The sequence below is a fragment of the Tursiops truncatus genome, chromosome 6 (assembly GCF_011762595.2).
Source record: "Tursiops truncatus isolate mTurTru1 chromosome 6, mTurTru1.mat.Y, whole genome shotgun sequence".
NCBI classification, from domain to species: domain Eukaryota; kingdom Metazoa; phylum Chordata; class Mammalia; order Artiodactyla; family Delphinidae; genus Tursiops; species Tursiops truncatus.
The window spans coordinates 106,901,398-106,922,927 of NC_047039.1; the positions used below are offsets into that span (position 1 = coordinate 106,901,398).

The following is a 21,530-nucleotide window of genomic DNA, read 5'->3' on the forward strand; positions in this document are numbered from 1 at the left end:
AACGTCTTCTCCCGAGAAGCCAGTTAACTCCTCCTCCCCAGATTTTATTAATAGCTCAGGCCTCCCTCCGGCAGGGAGCCCTGCAGCAGCCCTTCTAGGTCAGGCCCCTTTAACAGAGCCCTTTGTTGAGCTGTGTTCCTCCAGCCCTACAGCGTAATTCATTGCTCTGAAAAATTGGTAGCTGTGTATTGATTAGATTATTCAATTAATGTTTCTCCCTCTAGCCTGCAAGCTCCATAACAGCAGGGATCCTGGACTGTCTCCCTCACCTGTATATCCTTAGCCCACAGCGCCTGGCATCGCAGCAGGCGCACAGGCAGGATTGAATGAATGAGCAAAAGCAGATATTCTGGGAGGGTCAAGCAGGGCAGTGTGGCTGGGAGGCGGGCCAGGATTAAATTTAGCTCCTGTGCTGATAGAGCTGACTTGCTCCTTGCTGTAGAACAGGTTCTCACCTTTACGGTCGAGCAGGCAGTGCGATGGTGCGTGGTGTAAGAGGTCCACGTAGGAACTGGCTTCATTGCTAGCTGGCAGCCTGCGGGACTCTGCAGGTACTAAGAGCATGATGGAGAAAGTGCATCGACTTGCGTGAATCTGGAGGTCTGGCTTCTAGCCATACCTTTGCCTGATACCCTCTTCAGCCCCAGTTTGTCTGTAAAACGTTGGAGCTGCACTCATGGCTCAGGTAAGTTGTGAGGCAGTGGCTTCTGTAGGTTTGCTTTTTCCCTGAGGCTGGAAAAGTCACCCAACATCAAGAATCAGGGGCGAGCCTCTCAGGCAGGGTTAGAGGAACGATCCCAAGGGGATGCGGTCCTGGCAATGAGAACAGCACCTGAAGCAGATAAACTGAATTGGAGCAGATGTGGTGTAGACTGCATTGAGCTGCTTTGCCGGCAAAGGCCATTGGCAGTAGCTGGCTCTTCATTTGTCCTAAGTCATGATCTGTGCTCGCATTGCTTTCTTCCCATCATAGTTCATAATTATCCCCACCTGGCTGCAGGGATGTCCATGATGTCCTTTCAGTGTTAGCAACCACCAACCAATCCCCGGACGATTTCCTTGAAAACCCCTCAAGCCTCAGTGACTCATAATTAAATATCTCTGTGATGTTTTCCTTTTGTTCTGCAAGGCAGGCCTAGCTTGCATAACTTTTGTCAGCAAGTGGGACTCCAAACTTCAGAACACAAAGTAAATGGCAGAAAGAGGCCACCTCAAAGGAAACTGATGTTGCGGAACGTTATCAACTTGGGGTAGTGCGGTGGAGCCCTCACTGGTGATTGCTGTGCTTGACGGAAGATGGACAATAAAGCTTGCTGCTCTAGCTTTCATTGGTCAAGAATGTGCTATTATTCTAAAGTGGCAGTGGGAGGAGGTATATGTTTAAATTAACGGTGGATTATAATGCAGTCACCCGCAGGGTAACCTGCCTGAGTCTGCAGGGACAGAGCTGTGTCTGTTTCCAACTCAGGCAGCAAACAGGTGCCCCGCCCGTCATCTGTCAAAGAGGTTGCTTACTAGGGCTTCTCTTGTTCCTGCCTCTTCCCTAAAGGAGCTTGGCCTTTAGGACAGTCTGGCTGGGCTTCTAGGGGCTATGGACATGACCCTTCAGGGCAGCTAGCTAGATGTCGCTGCTACCCCCTTAGGCTACGTAGACAAGCCCATCTCGCTTTGCTGTGGAGGCAGCGAGGTCCCCGCACTCAAAGCATGTCTTCACCCCTTTTGGCCTCAGCCTTGGCACTCTGATCAGCCCTTGGGCCCTCTTCTTTGTGTCCTGATGCAAGATTTGCCCTGTTGTCCTTCCCTGGGCTCCCCTGGACCCCACTAGTGGCTGTGCATAGCCCGGGCCTCTGAGCTAGAATGGATAATGCAAGTTTGCTTGCAGCTCCCTCAGGTGCCGTGTGTGTGTGTGTGTGTGTGTGTGTGTGTGTGTGTATTTTCTTTAAACTGTGCAAATCAGGGGAAATTCCCTGGCTGTCCAGTGGTTAGGACTCCACGCTTCCACTGCACGGGGCACGGGTTTGATCCCTGGTCAGGGAACTAAGATCTCGCATGCCATGTGGCACGGCCAAAAAAAAAAGGGCAAATCAGAGGATAAGTCATTTTGAATTCTGCCCCCTTCCCCAGGGTGCTCAAGACACTTGCACTCTCCTAAGAGTGGGAAGGGCCCTCCCAGGCCATCTACTCCCCGCCTCCCAGTACTAGGACTCCCTAGCCTAGTCCTTGTAACTAATCTCCAGTTTCTACTTGCTTGTGGGAACTGGCTGCCTCCGAGGGGACTCTGCTTTGACCGCTTTCCATGATAGAAAGTGCTTCCTTATCCTGAGCTCCAAAACTGCCTCTCGGAGTTGGCCCCTCGGCTCTCTGTTCTACCCCAAGGACCACAGCATTCCCGGCTCCCTCCAGCCGTCTCTTTGGGCTTCTTTAGGCTGAATGTGGCTGACTCTAAGCTATTTTCTCTAGAGCCTAGGCCATGGGAACATCCTTCCTCTTTCTGTCTGCCCACTTCCCTCCACTTCAGGGCTGTAACAGATATTATCAGGAGACATGTTTCTGACAGAATTTTGTTGGAACTGAGGAATCTATAACTTGGAAGAACACGTCTTTGGCAAAAGAATTGCTTTTGTGTGACTGTTATTTTAACTAGCCTATCTCTGCCAGACGTTCCATTCATCACACATCTGGGTCCCTGGAGCGATTTTCAGGGGCTTTCTGTTGTATTTTTGTTTTACCCCTCAGCTCCTTCACTCTCTCCATTTACTTCTCCAAATATTAATGTGAGAATCAAAAGCCACCTTTCATTTTGGAGATCTGGGCTCTGAGGCTGGACTTTTGCATCTGAATTTCCTCGGAGGCCTCACACCATTCCCTTTGAGGGTTATCCTCTCACTGTGATCACTGAGTCTCCGGGGGTGGGAGCTGAGGCTTTCTGAACCTCACAGGTGCTGGTGCTAATTCAGCCGGGCAAAGGGATTCCTGTCTTGGGCGTCTCATCCTTGGGAGGGAAAGCAGGGGCCGACTGCTGGCTTCATTCCACTTCCTTTCTGCCCTTTCAGCACAACTGCATCCCCTCACTGGGACCTCATGCACTCCTTCCTCCCTGCTGGACCCTGGCCAGGCTGGTGGCGAAATGGGAATGTTATTGGTGTTCAGTAACTAAACTGCTAGTTCCCTTCTTTCCCTCCACTGCCTGGTCCCTCTTTCCCCAGAATGGGGCTCCAGGGACCTCCTGTCACCATGCTCTGTTGAAAGGCCCCACGTCCAACTGCGGTCAGGGGATGACCAGCTGTAGTCCCTGTAAGGACTGGAGGCTTCCACTCTGAAGGTAAGCCCAGCGCCTCTCTGCTTACAGTTTTCCTTGTGGAAATGTTTCCCTTTATAAAGTGTCAGTTGCTATCTGGATATAATGGTCTAAGCCCAGATGGAAAGAATTTAATGGCATCCTTCCTGGGGGCTCTGTGTGGATAGCTGGGGCCTCATTGATCCCCCCGAGAGAGCCAGCGACAGGGTCTGGTAACCCTGAGAACTCTAGGAGGCCAGAGGTCCCAGGACAGGGTATCCTCTACCTTTGTCCTGGGCACTAAGATGACCACTCTCTCAGGCTCTGGCTGGCAGAACTCAGGTGGCCTGACCTTGATTCCAGGACACCACGCCTTCCTACTGTCTCTGAAAAGGATTACATTGTCAAGAGCCTTTGCCAGCCCTGGTGCACTGTGAAAAACCATTGAAATGCTGCTGGTTCTGCATTGGATATAAACTGCATTCATTGGCTGGAGCCAGTGGACACATCCTGTAAATAGAGACCTCAGCTTTAAGGCCTGTGTCCAGTTTTGAGTTCCCTTGAGAACCTATATCCTGCTGGAGGGAGGAGGCCCAGCTAAGTGAAGAGGGGGCAAGACCATGAAGCAGGGACTTCCTGGTGGTCCAGTGGCTAAGACTCCACGCTCCCAATGCAGGGGGCCGGAGTTTGATCCCTGGTCAGGGAACTAGATCCCACGTGCTACAACTAAAAGATCCCGTATGCCACAACTAAAGAATCCTGCATGTAGCAACAAAGATCCCGTGTACCGCAACTAAGACCTGGCACAGCCAAATAAATAAATAAACACATAAATATTTTTTTAAAAAAGACCATGAAGCAAAATTCAGGTGAATTAAATAGTTAATTGTAGAAGAATGAAACCATGAAAAAAACTAATTAGGAAAAAATGGTGATGGATTATTTGCTTTTGCAGCGGGGAAGATCTTCTTAAGGATAAGACCAAATAGAAAAAATCCTAAGGGAAAAAATAGGTTTGACTATATACAATGTAAAATATGTTCAGTAAAAGCAAAACAACAAAACAAAAACAACACTTTGCAACATATAGTACAAGAGCTTTTTTTCTTTATAAATTTATTTATTTTTATTTATTTTTGGCTGTGTTGGGTCTTCGCCGCTGCACGCAGCCTTTCTCTAGTTGCAACGAGCAGGGGCTACTCTTTGTTGTGGTGCGCTGGCTTCTCACTGCGGCGACTTCTCTTGTTGTGGAGCGTGGGCTCTAGGCGCGTGGGCTTCAGTAGTGTGGCTCGCGGGCTCAGTAGTTGTGGTACAAGGGCTTAGTTGCTCTGCGGTATGTGGGATCTTCCTGGACCAGAGCTCGAACCCATGTCCCCTGCATTTGCAGGTGGATTCTTAACCACTGTGCCACCAGGGAAGTCCCAGTGCAAGAGCTTTTTAAAATTAATAAGGAAAAGATGAATGGTCCAATTCTAAAAAGGGAAAGGACCTAAAGAAGCAATTCCCAGAAGAAATACTCAAGGCTAATAAGTACATGGTAAAGATACTTTATCTCTGCAGAAAGCAATCAAAGCAATAACAAGAGACCGTTTTTCTATTTATTCAGTTGGCAATACCCAGCATTGATGAGGGTGAGGGAAAATTGGACACTCACACCTGATGTTGGGTTTATAAGTCGGTATAACATCTCTGGAAGGTAGATTGGTACCATGCTTCAAAAAGTTAAATGCATATTCCCTTCGACACAGTGGTACTACTTTTTTTTTTTTTTTTGCGGTACGCGGGCCTCTCACTGCTGCGGCCTCTGCCGTTGCGGAGCACAGGCTCCGGACGCACAGGCTCAGCGGCCATGGCTCACGGGCCCAGCCGCTCCGCGGCATGTGGGATCTTCCCGGACAGGGGCACGAACCCGTGTCCCCTGCATCGGCAGGCAGACTCACAACCACTGCGCCACCAGGGAAGCCCAGTGGTACTATTTTTAAGAATTTAACCTAACAAGGTAGTCTAACAAATAACAGAAGATATACAAATTTATTCATCCCGGTGTTGATTATAATATCGGAAAGTTGTAAGCCCTTATAATGTCCATCAGTAAATCTGATACATTCCTACAATGCTATTGTAGGGAATCATCTAAAATGATGATATAAATGCATAAAACCTTTAAGGCATGGAGAAATATCCATGACATATTGTTGAGTGTAGGAAAGCAACTTACAAAAGAACATATGTTGTGTGAGACTACTTAAAATATACACATGTATATATGACATATGATCTTACATTACATAATAACATACATAATGGCCTCTATATTGAATAGCTATAGATATCTATGTTTATTGAATGAGATCATGTATTTAATGAGTTGAAACATTGTAAATGCTTTATGAATGCTAGCAATTAGGAGATGAGGGTGGATAGGGAGCCAGATGTTCAGGTATATTTTATTTCAAGCTAAGAAATTTGGATTTTACCCCATGGCCATGGGGAGGCAGTAGAACTCAATTCAATGAATATTTCTGGAGTGTCTGTTACAGAAACGCCAAAGTTGAAAAAGGCTTTTTCATAGAGAAGATTGCTGAAGAGGTTGAGGTTTGTACCAAGGGAAAGTCAGCCAATTGGCTCCCAGGGTAGATGGCCTTGGGGACTTCACCAGGGTCTGGGGCCAGCCCTCAGACTGATCCACCTAGAAATCTGACTTTGGAACACAGGGAAAATGGGTCTGAATCTACCACTGACTTACAGTCACTAAGTGTAAAGACTGATGTCTAGAACTAGGGTGCTACTATATTATATTTCAATGAGACATAAATGGTATGCCAAAATGTGACATGTTTGGCACATTAATTTTCATCAGACCTACATGGGAAGCTCCTACTATACTACTATGGATGTACCAATCAATGACGGCTGCCATTCATTAAACACTTACTAAACATTTGTTGAACATTAGGTGCCAGACAATATATCAAGCACTATTCATGCATTATTTCCTTGAGTCCTCAGAACAACTCTGTAAGGTGGGTACTATTATTTATTATCTGCATTAAACATTTTTTTTATATCTCCATTTCCTAATACTGGAGCACTGAGTCACCATGTGACCGAGCTGCCCTTGAAGAACTGGACATTATCTGACCCACTGAGCCAAAAGTTTGGGCAGCAGCAATCATCAAGTAGAAATGGTATACGAGATCGGATTCGAGAATGTCCAGGAGGTACTATTCATACCTTGTATGCATATGTGACTCTATACCCGTAACACCTACTCCTGCTGTATGGCCTCCTCTACCTCAGTCTAAACTTAGAGCCTCAACCTCCACCTGTGCTAGCACCTACTAGAAATGACTGCTGAAAAAAATCTCAGCCCCATGCAAGAGATGGTGTAAAGAGAAATCCTCCCAGTGGGCAATGCATTTGGTTGTCCATTTTTGTTGACTGAAAGATGACCAGAGGTGCAGGTATATATAGATTCATGGGCAGGGCAATGGCTAATTGTCTGGGTAGATGGTCAGGGATTTGGAAAGAAAAGGACTGGAAGACGGTCACAAGAGGGCTTTGAGAAGAGATATGCAGATTGACCTCTCAGAATGTTCACAGAGTGTGAAGATATTTGTATCAGTTATCTATTGCAACCTAACAAACCATCCCAAAACTTAGTGCTTTAGAACAATAACCAGTTCAGTTCCTCATGATTCTGTGGATCAGCTTCACTGGGCTTTTTTTTTCCTGAACTTTTAGGTTCTGATAACCTAGAATCATTCTGTGTTAGGTGATTTATAAGAAATATATATTTGGTCATTCAGATGACCAAATATATATTTTTTATATATATTTGGTCTTCATTCATGGTTCTGGCTCACAGCTCCCCAAACCCTAGAATTTCCTAAGCAATTAGAGCAAGAGCAGCATCTTTTGTTAAAATATGTGGTATCGCGTCCCCAGTTCCTGGGGGAAAAAAATGCTTCAGAGCCATAACGATGAAATGGGTATCATGTTATCACAATGAGCCCCTTTCAACTGGTGTGTTAATGAGGTGACTTTTGGGAATCCCCCAAACATGGGGGGAGCTGATTGCCAGGGGAACCAATGAATAGAGGGTTGGAACTTTTAGTGCCACCCGCAAGACCTCTGGGGAAGAAAGAAGGGCTGGAGGCTGAATCAATCACCAATGGCCAATGATCTAATCCATGGTGCTGATGTAATGAAGACTCCATAAAAACCCAAAAGGATGGGGTTCAAGGAGCTTCCAGGTTGGTAAACTAGAAAGTTTCCATGTGCCACCGTGCCAGGCCTGAAACTCCATGAGGACAGAAATTCCATTGCTCAGAACCTTGCCCTCTGAATCTCTTCAGCTGTATATTGATCCCTCTCCTTTAATATCTTTCAAAATAAGCTGGTAATCTCTTGAGTAACCCAGTTTCCTGAGTTCTTGTGAGCCACTCTAGCAAATTAATCAAGCCCAGGGAGGGGGTTGTGGGAAACTCTGATTTATAGCCAGTGGTCAGAAGCAGGTAACAACCTGGACTTTCGATTGGTGGCTGAAGTCAGAGACATTCCTGTGGGACTGAGCCCTTAACCTGTGGAATTTGATGCTGTCTCTGGATAGACAGAATCAGAATTGAGTTGAACTGTAGGACACCCAGATGGTGTTGGAGAATTGCCAGTTGGTGTGGGGAAAACCATGCCCCCTCCCACACAGTGGAATTGGTGATCAGAACTCTTACTTTCCTTTGTCCCTTCAGCCCTGGGAACAGGTGCTACTTCCTTCCATCATTACATGTTTCCTCAGGGTAATAAGGTCCTTACACTCCATGAGAAATGATATTATTTGAAGATAGGATCTGATTAACTAAAGATATATATTGTAAACCTTGGGGCAACCATTAACATTTCTTGAATGTTTAATGGTTTAACATATTTGTACTGGCTTGTCTGTAGCAACTTAGAACCATTCCCTGTTTCTTCTATACCCTCCCATGTATCTCAAGGTCTGGATGCTTAGGAGAACTACATTTCCCAGCATTCCTTGCCAGAAGGGTTACTAGTTAGACTCTACCGATGAGAGGTAGAGTTGACTCATTATTCTCAGGAATTATGCCCTATAAAGTCACTGAGAACACGAAGTTAGTGAATACTGAACCATTGCTCCTAGGGGAAATACAGGGTTAGGTTCTTTTGAGTCACTGGTCACAACATTTTTGCCAACCAATCAATACATACCCTTGTTTTATGTGTGTTTCTGTTTAAAGACACCTTACGTGATACATACTGGTGATCTTTTCACACGGAACTCACGACCAGCAGCTCTGTAACTCATGCCTGAACCAAGTTCATCTAACACATGCACTTTCTCAGTAAGGCACATCTTACTGAGATGTGCTTAGAACCCTGGACAGCACTTCGGCAGTATGCCTGGGGGCCATTTTAAACAGCAAAATCACCAAGAAAAAGTACAAAAATGTGAAAAATGTGGCACTAAATAGATCATGAAAAAGACAGTTGTTTACAGTGTGAGAGCTAAACAAGAGTGTCACCTCATTTGACCTCTGCCCGGACACACATTCAGTGACTCAAATTTTTGCCTGTCTGTGAATGACCTTGACAGTGCTGGGAATGTGGATTTTTGGATTGCAAATAAGTTTTAGCACTAGGCTAATTCACAAATATGGAAACATGAATAATGAAGATTGATTGTATGACCATTTCAGCATGGCCACTTTGTCTACCATCTTCCAGGGCAATTAGGTATTTCCACTTCACTGAGAATTGGCCATTGCTTCTTTCCAGGCTTCTAAGAGCCACTCCAGTAGCTGGAGTCCTTGCTAGGGTGTTAGATCCCATGTCCTGAGAAAGTATCCCCAAGTCAATGAATTCTTGCTTATCTAGTCTTACATTCCAGCTTCCTTGATCAAGCACCCTCAAAATTCAACCCCAGGGGTACTCCCCTGGCTTCTGCCAGTACATGCTGGCTAATTCTTCCATTCTTCAGGTATATAGCCTATTTTTTTCCTTATCAGGCCCTGGGCATAAACAGCCAGGTTATGCTGAGATTTAACCCTAGTTACCAGCCCGGCCACCTGGAGAGGAGGTAGGGGCAGCACTGCTGGTAGGGACACCTGTTGTCTGTGGGGAAGGGCTTCTGTAGCACCTGCCAGCACAGTGGTAGCTCCGGTTCTTAATAAAGTAAAGTGTGCAAGCCCGGAGGAGCTTGGGGTTTATGCTGCAGAGTCAACATCCCCAGGAACATCCATCCAGATGTCTCCATTCCATTATTTAGAGTCCTAGGTTTTCCCCACCAGGGCTCTGACCTTCACCAAACAGACTTGTCTTGGCTGAGCAAATATCTCTGGAGCTCTAGACTCTAATAGTCAGGTTTTCAGCCTGCCACTCAATGTGTCTGTCCTTCCACTGCATAGGTGATGAGAGCCTCTTTGTAAGCTACCTCCAGAGCTCTCTGGCTCTCACACTTAGCCATTAACCGCTCCTGAACAGCTCTTGGTCTCTCATCATCCTTCTGTAATAAAACATAGCTTTAACCAGCCATCTAACTTCCTCTGTCTCTGTAGGCATTATCCTCCCCATGTTTTTCAAACACTGGCCTCATAGCACCAACCACAGTATCCTCCTCCACTGGGATAAATATCACCACCCAGGTCACCGCCAGTGAAATCATTAGCAGTTGAGCCACCACCTTGTTCCAGGGACTTCCTGTGTTCCACCAGGAGGGCATCCTCTTTGCTTGCTGGGCAGTGGCTTAGTCAGTCAACGTTTCTGTGCGTCAGGAGTCTGGCACAGCTTAGCTGGGTCCTCTGCTTCAGGGTCTCACAAGGATATAATCAACATGTTGGCAGGCGCTACAGTCTCATCTGAGGCTTGACAGGGTAAGGATCTGCTTCTGAGCGCACATGATTATTGGCACCATTCTGTTCCTTGCAGGCTGCTGGACTGAGGGCCCCAGTTTCTTGCTGGCTATTGGCTGCAGGTTACTCTCAGATCCTTGCTGGCTGATCTTCTCCACAGGGCAGCTCACAACATGGCTGTTTATATCCTCAAAGCCAGCAAGAGAGAGTCTCCTAGCTAGATGGTTTACAACTTATGTAACGTAATCACATACAACCTAAAATCTTTGCCTTATTCTGCTGGTTAGAAGCAAGTCAGGTCCTGTTCACACTCAGGGAAGGGGATCACACAAGCCCATAGACATTGGGAGGTGAGGATTATGGGGGCCACCTTAGAGTCTGTTTACCACAGCTTCCTTGTTGATCAACATCTCTAATGAAAACATCTCCTTGAACTGTCCCAAAGCTTGGCTCTCCATGAAATACAAGCCTATGCGGAGGCAGCTGGCCTAGCCTTGGTGACTTTTCCAGCCCTCCTTTCCTCCCCTGGCTCAAAAGTTCCTTCCCCTCGTTTAGAGTTGGCCCATTCCACCAGCACATCATATTTTCACTGTGGGTGATCTAAACCCAAGCAGATGCAGCTAAGATCCTCTCCACATCCTGTTACACGATGTTTGAGCATAGGAGTGACATGACTGATCAGACTTTCTGATAACTTTTAAAAACAGCTTTATTGAGATAAATTCATACACTATATAATTCACCCATTAAAAGTGTGCAATGCAATGGCTTTCAGTGTATTCACAGAGTTGTGCAATCACCAATTTTAGAATATTTTCATTATCTCAAAAAGAAAGTCCACATGCCTTAGCCATTACTCCCAATTCTTGCATCTTCCCAGCCCTAGACAACCACTAATCTACTCTCTCTATATATAGATTTTCCTATTCTGGACATTTTATATAAATGGAATCATATGTGATCTGGCTTTTTCACTTAGCATGTTTGCAAGGTTCATCCATGTTATTGCATGCATTAGTACTTCATTTCTTTTTATATTCCATTGTATAGATATACCACATTTTATTTATCCATTTATCAGCTGATGGACACTGGGTTATTTCCACTTTTTGGATATTGTGAACATTTGTGTACCAGTTTTTTATATGGACATATGTCTTCATTTCTCTTGAGCATATACCTAGGAATTCTTGGATCACATGGTAACCCTATGTTTAACTTTTTTTTTTTTTTTTTTTTTTTTTTTGCGGCATGCGGGCCTCTCACTGTTGTGGCCTCTCCCGTTGCGGAGCACAGGCTCCGGACGCGCAGGCTCAGTGGCCAGGGCTCACGGGCCCAGCCGCTCCGCGGCATGTGGGATCTTCCCAGACCGGGGCACGAACCCGTGTCCCCTGCATCGGCAGGCGGACTCTCAACCACTGCGCCACCAGGGAAGCCCCTTATGTTTAACTTTTAAGGTACTATTTTCCAAAGTGGTGGCACCATTTTACACTCCCACTAGCAGTGTTTGAGGGTTCCAATTTCTCCATCTCCTCACCAACCCTTGTTATTGTCCATCTTATTTGCTATGGCCATCCTAATGGGTGTGAATAGGTATCTTATTGTGGTTTTGATTTGCATTTGATGGCTAATGACATTGAGCATCTTTCCATGTGCTTATTGGCATTTGTAGATCTTCTTTGGATAACTATTCAGATCCTTTTCTCATTTTAAAATTGGGTTTACAATAACTTTTTGATATATTACAAAAGAATCTATGTTCATTGAAGAAAACTTAGAAGCTATGCATGAGCATATTAAAAATAAGAGATGTCATTTAGCAAGCATATATTACATGCACTGTGCTGAACTTCCATGCTTGCCCTAAGTCACACATGTAGAAATAACAATAGCTAATGTTTATTGAGCTCCTGTTAGGTACTAGGCCTTCTTCCATGTGTCACCTCATTGAAAGCTCCCAGCAGCCTTTCTGAAGAGGGTGCTATTTTCAGCATATTTATTTTTCAATAAAGAAACTGAGGCACAGAGATGTTAAATAACTTGCTTACTTACACACAGCTTGCTGGTGGCAGAAGCAGAGTTTGGATTCAGGCAGTCAAAAGTCCCCAGAGTTTGCACTCAACACCCACCCTGTGCATTTTTGAATCCAGAGGCTCTGAGCAGAATGAACCATTGCATTACATTGTCTCTTGTTCTCTTTAAGTAAAATAGCTAAGTATCTTCTTTGATGATTATTCTTTCTTAATGCAACATGGCAGAAATTTCCCTCAGAGATTCCTGAAGACTTAGAAATGGTTTAATTTCCACTGACTATTTCTTTTCGTTTCTCTCTTTTTCTTCCATAAGCTTTGGGAAGACAGTAACCAAATCTTTCCATACGCTGATGTTACTGCAAAATGAATTTGAAAATTGTCAAAATGACGTTCTACTTGTCTGTGTGTCCAAGAATCATTCAGAGTAACGCAGGACATAGGGCCTCCTTTCTGTGGGAGGCCGAGCAGAGATTTTCTGTGGTTCCGACTTACAGGGCTTCACAGAACTGGCTTCAACTGTCTTTACAACTTACCTCTGCGACTTTGATCAAGTGACTTAACCCTTCTGCTCACCTCATCGTGCGTGGCAGAGTAAAGAATCTGAGAGCAGACAGACAACAGACAACCTCATTTCTCAGCTTTGCACTTGTGTGGTCTTGGGCAAGTCCCTTCACCTCGAGGGGCTTAATTTTGCCCAGCTGTAAAATAAACGGACCCGAGGCTCTCGAAGGTTTCTTCTGGTTCTGACGTTCTGTGTTCTGTGCCTACCTCCGAGTTGTAAAGAATGGGCATTAAGGTGATGTTTCTCACAAAACAATTTTTTGTTGAAAACAATAACTCCTAGGTAGAGGTTTCAAGGGTAAATTGTATGAGAACTGGAAGGATGTATGGGGAATAAGATGCGCTGCTATTTCTAGGAAGGGGATGGGCGTGGCGGGGCGCTGAGGAGGGTGTGCGGGCAGTTGAGCATCCTCGAAGGCGCAGACGACATCTGAGGGCTGCAGCGCAGGCCGAGCGAGGCCAGGGAGGATCTGGGCTGCAGCGGCTGCGCACTGGCGCGCCCAGCCGGTCGATTTGCGTGTCTCCGCCTCTGCGACGAGCTGGTTGGGGAGACTGGTCTGGCGCCGCGCGCCGATTGGCTGAGCGGCCCGCCGCTCAGACCCAGGAGAGGACGGTTCCTACTGCGGCTGGGCGCCGGCTCCGCTCCCTCGTCGGCCCGCGCTCCAGCTGCGCCCGGCCCTGGCCCGGCTTGGCCCGGCCCTGGCCTCCGAGCGAAGGCGCCGCTGCCGCCTGGGCCGCTCCCAGGGCCATGAGGAGGCGACGGCAGCCATTGCGGCCCGCGTCAAGGTGACCGGCCGGGACTGCGGCGGCGGCGAGAGCGGGCGGTGAGGAGCGGCTGGCGGGGCGGGGCGGGGCCCTGAGGGCCGGGCCGGAGGGAGCTGCAGGTGTGTGGGGCGGGACCCCGAGGGGCCGCTGGGCCGGGTAGGGCCTCGGGGCAGGGGGGGGTGTAGGGATTGTGTCCGGCGGTCTCGGGCACGGGGACCGGGCCGGGGGCTTTAAGTGTGTGGTGGGAATGGGGGTTTTGGTATGGAGTACAGCGAGTGTGGGGGTGGAGGTGGGGAAAGGCCGCCGGTGCGGGGGGCGGGGCTGGAGGAGGCAGTTGGGAGGGGCCGGGGGGGCTGCAGGTGCGGGGGGCGGGGCCGGGTGGGACCACAGGTTTACCGGGGGAGGGGGCAGCGAGGTGAGGCCAAAGCGGGTGGAGAGACCGGACCTGAGGAAACCACAGGTGCAAGGGGCGGGGCTAGGGAGACCTGCAGCGGTGGGGGGCGGGGCCCCGAGTGGTTGCAGGTCCGGAAGCGGGGTAAGAAGCGGGCAAAGGGTGAGTGGTCGCGGGAAAAGGGAAAGCCGCCCTCCCCACTGTCCAGGGAGTTTGAGTGGAAGCAGGAGCTTTGGGCTCTCTGAGGATTCTGGAGGCTTCGAGGTTGCGGCTGGGCCGGAAGGGGCGGCTAGGCCTGCCTGTGCGTCTCCTGGGTCGGACTTGGGTCTTAGCTGCCCTGGTTACTAGGCCGGCGGCTTCCCCCATGCCACGCCGTGCCCTTAAGTGGGGCGCCCCGTTTTTCAGTCTCGGGGGCTTTTCCTGTCTCCTAGATTGGTGGGGCTGTTGGCTTTCATCCCATCAGCTGTTGAGAAATGTGTGTGCTGGCAGAGTAGTTAGTGTGAAGCTTGAAAGGTTCTGGCTTGCTGGCTCCTGGTACCAGATGTTGCTGCAAATCTTAACAGTGGTCGTCTCCAAAAGACTGAAATGGCAGCCTGGTGAGGGGGCAGAACAGGAGTGAGGGTTCAGAAGCTTTTACCTCTGTGTTACCTGGAGAGTCTTTCACCTCTCTGAGCTTTGTTTCTTCCTCTGCGAAGTGAGCATCCTGGTTCCTGCCTTGTGTGCCTCTTAGGGGCCTTGCGAGGATGGGATGGAACAGTGCCTACTGGGTACATCGTCGGGTAAAGTTGTGAGTCTGCTGCCTCTGTGCCGATGGGCAGATTGTGTTTGGAGACTGAGGGTCGAAAGAGGAGGGGATTTCTAATCGGTAGACCATTTTCCTGCTTGAGGTTGGGATGAGGTTTGTGGTGAGATGGTGACTGCTGCTCCCTGTGAGGCCTCTGAGGGAGCTGTGGCGGGGAGAATGGCAGATGGAAGCACAGGAACGTTTCATTGTTTGCTGACCTTTAGACCCCAACCCCAGTGAGGACTCTGAACTGGAGCATAAGGCTTAGACTCGAGCCTTATGGAATTTCCCCTCCCCACCCAAGTATGACACTGACTTTACCACATGCCTGAAGGAAGACACCCACAATAGGGGAATGCCAGAACTTTGTTAGGTTTCTACCGGGCAGAGAGAAGAAAGCGAGGTGATGGGGCTCCCTCCTGTTTGGAAGGGTGTCCCATACCCATACGTGTGACCTTTCATTGCGCAGTGCCTCTGCTCACTAGCAGTGTGACCAATTCCTGCTGCCTGTGTCGCAGGGACAGAAGAGAAGGCAGGAGGAGGCTTCTCCTGTACTGGCCTGCATTTTTCTTCACTTCAGATGCTGTGGGACTTTGGGGGACCAACTTCCGTGGTGCTGGCCTCTCTCACTACCACCTGGTGTGGCGGTGACCCAGTGGCATCATGGGGATGGCATCTAAGGGATGGGTCCTTACTGGGGTCCGTGCTTGTGCGGCAGGCACCCAAAGGCTCTAAAAGCAGCACGTGTGAATTATCCCATTCTGTCCCAGCAGAAACGATGTAAATGTCTCTCAGAGATTGCTGCGCTCTGGATAACCATCATGCTCTGTGGGTTAAAAGGAAAGCCCAAACTTGGTGGCAACAAGAGCTACAACATGTGTTGGGTAATGAGGGGACTGGCTTTGAGATTGGTGGTGTTGGAGTGACAGCATCCAGGGTTGAGAGAGAAACTTCGTTAATGGAAAATCTTGCCTCCAGGGCTCTCTGTGATATGGCTCCAGTCTACCTGATTTTCCTTTTCAGCATGGAGGGTCAGAGCTCTGGCTTGGAAGTCAGAGAGATACGTGTTTGAAGCCTTATACACCAGTTTCTTAGCTTCTCAGAGCTTTCATCTCCTTATTTGTAAAACAAGGATAATCATGTCCACCTTGAGAGGTTGTTATGAAGAATAAATTTGACAAGATCTGTGAAAGCACCTGATATATTAGGCTGTCAGTGTTAGGGTATGTTTCTGCCCCTCCCTGACTGCCCATCTTTCAACACAACAAAACAGCATGTCGCATGTGAGGAGAGCAGGACAAGTAATTTTTTTTTTTTTTTTTTTTTTGAGGTACGCGGGCCTCTCACCGCTGTGGCCTCTCCCATTGCGGAGCACAGGCTCCGGACGCGCAGGCCCAGCGGCCATGGCTCACGGGCCCAGCCGCTCCGCGGCATGTGGGATCTTCCCGGACTGGGGCACGAACCCGTGTCCCCCGCATCGGCAGGCGGACTATCAACCACTGAGCCACCAGGGAAGCCCAGGACAAGTAATTTTGAGGCCTTCGCTTCTTATGTAACCTTGATCAGAGCCCTTCCCCTGTCCAGGCCTCAGTTTTCTTAGCTGAGTGAGGATGGTGTTAGAATACGTGAACATCAAGAGTGATCCTAGCTCTGGCCTTCTGATTGGCATGTTTTCCCGAAAGGCAGGAGGGAGGAAGCTAGTGACCTGTTGTTTAGCTCTTCTTTTAAAAATACCTGTTGAGGACTTCCCTGGTGGCGCAGTGGTTGAGAATCTGCCTGCTAATGCAGGGAACACGGGTTCGAGCCCTGGTCTGGGAGGATCCCACATGCCGCGGAGCAACTAGGCCCATGAGCCACAACTACTGAGCCTGCGCGTCTGGAGCCTGTGCTCCATAACAAGAGAGGCCCGTGATAGTGAGAGGCCCGCGCACCGCGGTGAAGAGTGGCCCCCGCGTACCACAACTAGAGAAAGCCCTCGCACAGAAACGAAGACCCAACACAGCAAAAATAAATACATTAATTAATAAAAACTCCTACCCCCAACATCTTAAAAAAAAACCCAAAAAACCTGTTGAGCACTTTGCCTGGCACATAGTAGGTGCTCATTAAATACTTGTCGAAGGGACAGATGAAGGACTTTCAGAAGAAGGTGTGGCAGATTATCTCTGCTGCTTATATGTATGCCGTATCTGCACCTTCAAAGTGCATTTTATTTATTGCAGAAAAAAATGTTGCAACAACTTTATAGTGAAATTAGCGAACCTCAACATGAAAGACAAAAGTTGTTTTACAGTCCTATTTCACCACACATTAAGTTCACCCAGTTTTTCATAAACATACAAGTTTTTTTCATGGTTGCAGTCATATGTATGTGAGCATTTGGAAAAGGCCTGGCAATAAGGAGTTTCTTTAAATGGTGTTTTTGTCTTATTTTTTTTAAGAATTAAAAAAATCACACATGGATTTTTTTTAAAAAAGACAAGTAGTTCAAGGGGGACAAATTGTAAAGTGTCTTTCTTGCCTCAAGCTGCCAGTTCCCAGTCCTCTCCCTAGTGGCAACCACTGTTACCATTTTCTTGTTTTGTTATATATTTTTTCTCTTATACAAAGAATAGCATCCTATACGTACTCTTGCTCCTTTATTTATTTACTTGATCTATTTGGAAATTGTTCCAACATTGGAAAATGTTCCAGTTGGTACATACAATTCCTCCTTAATAGATGTTTTTGACTGATATCTTAAGCACAATTTTGTGTCTCCATGCTCCCCCACCCCACCATGATGTTTACTCAGTAATGGTTAGCAGTCATTGTTTAGAAGACTAACAAGAGATAGCCCTTGTTTTTCTCTAGAAAAGAAATGGCTTTGGTTCCAGTGAACAATAAACTAAAGGGCAATCCATGTATCTGGATGCAAGGCAGACACAGAAAGAGAAAGGAAAAGGGATTTGTTCACTAGTAATTGAAAACTGATTTTTCATTCAGCCCGTGATTCAAAGTCCGGCTCTGTCACTTACTGGCTGTATGACTTGGGGCAATTTACCTAATCTTTCTGCGTTTCAGTTTCCTTATCTGTAAAATGGATGGTGATGATAGGATCTGCCTTTTGGGGTTTTTGTGTAGAAGAAATGAGATCATGTATGCAAAGTACTTGCAGTAATAGATCATAGTAGATGCTCAAGAAGGGGTAGCTGCTGTGTTATTAATAATCTAAACTAGACTCTTATTCTTTGTTAGTAGATATTTACTGGACAGCTGAGGGTGAGCCATGGAGAATGCCCAAAGTCCTTGCCCTCAAGGTGCTCACATACTGTGCAGAGAGACAGGCACACAAGTCACTGATGACAGAACAGGGCTCAGCGGTGGGGAGGTGAGCAGTATGGGGCTCAGGGAGGCAGGAAACAATGACTTTCCCTTGGTGGTTTGGGAATGGCTTCTCAGTTCAACTTTTCCCTTCTCTGTGAAATCTACTCAGTTCCTCTACAAGTGACCACTCCTGTCTGTGCTCCCTTGGCTTTCATTGTGTGTGTACCTTGATCGGTTCATGTGCCTCACTATTGCATGCATTATTCTATACCTGTCTCGTCCCTGCACAGGGAAAGTTTCCTGCTTTCTTTGCTTCTGAGTCTCCAGGGTAGGCTCTTGGTGGACATTGTGATGGACCTCTGCTCAGACAGGTCATGCTACCGAATGTTGGCAGACTCTTATTGATAGGTCTCTGGTGAATCCCAGACTCTGGACTCTATTGCTTCATTCCCCAAGTATTTGAGTGCTGACTGAGACACACATGTGCCATATACTAGTGGTAGGCTTTGGCTCTGAGTGGTGATACTTGTCCTACAAAGTCTTAGGGGTGGGAGAGGGAAGAATTATTTGCTCCAGGACAAGATGGGGAAACAGAAAGAAGGACAAGTCTGAAAATGAACTGCTCATACTTGCTGAAGCCCACCTCCCCCTTCCCCAGAAGTGTGGCTGCTGACCCTTCCCTTGAGGTGGACTTGCGGAGGAGCAGGCCTCAGGGAGCTGAGTAGATGGTCTGTAGATTCTGATCAGGGATGGGGAGAGTTGGTTGGGTTGGCTTCTGTGAGGGGCGTCCTGGGGCCACTTCCTTCCTGTGGGCATCCATCCACCAGCCTTGCTGCGCTCCTGCTTTGGGCCAAGCCCTCTGCTGAGTGCTGGGCATATGGAGATGAAGGATCTCCATCCTGCCCTTGGGGAGCGGATGGTTGGTGGAGGAGTCACGTGCAAACAGAATGTGACCAGGAGGGGATTGGCGGTGACAGAGGACCCCGAGTGAAGTGGCCAAGCAGATTCACACTCTGCAGCCAGATCTGGGTTCCAATTCTGGCTCCTCCACACAACCTCTGTGACCTTGGGCCAGTGTCTTCCCCACTCTTAGTCTCAGTTAACTGATTTGTAAAATGGGGATGGCAGGGTTACCTTACTGGGGGCTGTCATTGAAGATTCAGTGGAATAATGCTGTGGGCTGCTTAGCGTGGTGCCTGACGGGAAGCTGGTGCTTACAGAGTGCTCACTGTCTTTTTATTTATCCTTGGTGCTGGGGCAGCACCAGGAAGCACCTGTTTGGCTGTTTTCTCCAGGTTCTAGTGTAGACGGTGCCAGTTGGTGGTGAAGGTGATGGCCAAGGTATCTGAGAAACCAGCTCTGAAGTCACAGAGTGCTCAAGGAGTCCTTGGGACTTTCCTTACAGGCCCACAGGTGTTTCCTCCCCCGTTTTTGCATGAGCTCTTCTCACAGGTGGTTCCAGCCCAGCACCATCGCGAGCATCTTCTCTTTGACCCCCTGCACTGATCAGTTCCATGGCTTTTCCCCAAAGGGAGGCATGAGTCAGGCTTGTCTCGCCTGCACTTACTGAGGAGAGCAGAGACCATGAAGACGTGGAGAGGCACATTCTTCCCTGGTTTTTCTGCAGAGCTTTCAAATCCCTTGTGTTCTTCGAAGGAGATTTATCTCCTGAGCGTCAAAGAGGTGGACAGGGCAGCACTTACAGCAGACTCTGGAGTCAGGCCTATGTGGGTTTGTGTCCTGACCCTACTCACAAGCCCTTTGACTTTGGGCAGGTGACCATTCCTCTTTTCCTCATCAATACAGGAAGTGTGATGGTACTTACCTCCATCTGGTTCTTACAGGACTTCAAGGAGATGACGAGGAACAGGGCTTAGCATAGTGCTTGCACTTCATGAGCGTCCAGTCGGCGTGAGCTAGAATAATCTTCTCTTAACCCATTGTTAGAGGGCTGTCAGGATGCTTGTTTTTTTGCAGGGGATGTTAACTTATTGCCTATGGAAGTTATGTGAGTTATTGCACAAGGGATGTGTTAAAGCTCAGAGGTACTTGGTGGTGAGGGCTGGTGGGAGCACCCAGGGTGGCAGGCAGTACTCAGCCTGCACTGAGACTGTGCACGCAAGCCTTGACGCCCACAAAAGCAGTAGGTGCTGGTGAGGGGGAGGGTGGAGTCACCCCAAGCGTGGGCCTTGTCTCAGACCTGTCCAGGAACTGAAGGCTGGTTTCCCAAGTACTTTCTGTTTCACTGTTCTGTGATTCCATGTAAATAATGGGACTTTATTTTTTATTTCTTTGTATTTATTTTTTTTTACATCTTTATTGGAGTATGATTGCTTTACAATGGTATGGTAGTTTCTGCTTTATAACAAAGTGAATCAGTTATACATATACATATGTTCCCATATCTCTTCCGTCTTGCATCTCCCTCCCTCCCACCCTCCCTATCCCACCCCTCCAGGCGGTCACAAAGCACCGAGCTGATCTCCTGTGCTATGCGGCTGCTTCCCACTAGCTATCTACCTACACTATATACACTACCTGGTAGTGTATATATGTCCATGCCTCTCTCTCGCTTTGTCACAGCTTACCCTTCCCGCTCCCCATATCCTCAAGTCCAAATAATGGGACTTTAATATAAACTTATGCAACATTATACTTTCCCTCTTTAGGATTTAAATATTTTTATTATCAGATTTTATTTTAAGATTAAGACAGTTAACTTGAGTAATGAGAAGAAAGTGTAAATGTTTGGCCTCAACAGTCAATGGTTTCTTTGAAATCATCTTATTAGAGACAAAAGAAAGAGTAATGTAATTAAATTCGTATTTATTGGATACAGTAATTCTCACCCATTCTTGTATAAGCTTGATAAGTAGGTCAGGGGGAATCTGTGTTTTTGATACATTTCTGAGTAATTAAATATTTATGGAAAACAAGTTAATAAATTCAGGAGAATTTGCTGTGTCTCTTTTTGTGGCAATAAAGTCTGTTATGTGGAATTAGTGACTTTCACTATTTTAAGATATTTCTTATTTTGTGCCCTCCCTGTAGCTGTGTTTTTTTTTGTTTTTTCTCTCTAGGTACCATATCTCCAGCACTTTCAGGCCGCTGGCATTTAGGAGTGTTCCCACGGGGCTCCCACAACGCCCTGCTCTGGCGTGTAGCAGCCTCAGCTTCCTGTGACTCCCCCACCAGACTTTGCAGAGCCAAAGTCTGCATTTCTTCTTCCCACCGTACTCAGGGCCTAGCCCAGGGCTAGTACTCGGCAGCCAGAACGATCTGAGTGTGTTGTTCCCTCTGCTTAAATCCCTTCAGTAGCTTCTGGTTTCTCTTAGAAAAAACCCAAATCGTTTCCATGGCCCGCGGGTGTCACGACATGCTCTTCGGTGTAACTGGTGTAACTGTTGTCTTACGTCCAGCTCCCCAGTGCAGGGTGTGCAGTCCCGTCCCACCATGGACTGTGGCTTTGCTCACAGTCCTGTCCTCAGTGCCTGCCGTAGCATCTGGCACGTAGCAAGTAGTATATAAATGCTTGTTAAATGGACAA

General features: G+C 47.6%; 1 protein-coding gene across 16 annotated transcripts in view; it reads left to right on the plus strand.

The window, feature by feature from the left end:
• Window positions 1-13,341: 13,341 nt before the first annotated feature.
• RALGPS1 (Ral GEF with PH domain and SH3 binding motif 1) overlaps window positions 13,342-21,530 on the plus strand; it is a 290,080-nt gene continuing 281,891 nt past the window's right edge. For all 16 annotated transcript variants that reach the window (XM_073806615.1, XM_033858613.2, XM_073806619.1 and 13 more), the window contains exon 1: window positions 13,342-13,561. The gene's annotated coding sequence lies outside the window, so the exon portion shown is untranslated. The remainder of the gene's footprint in view (window positions 13,562-21,530) is intronic.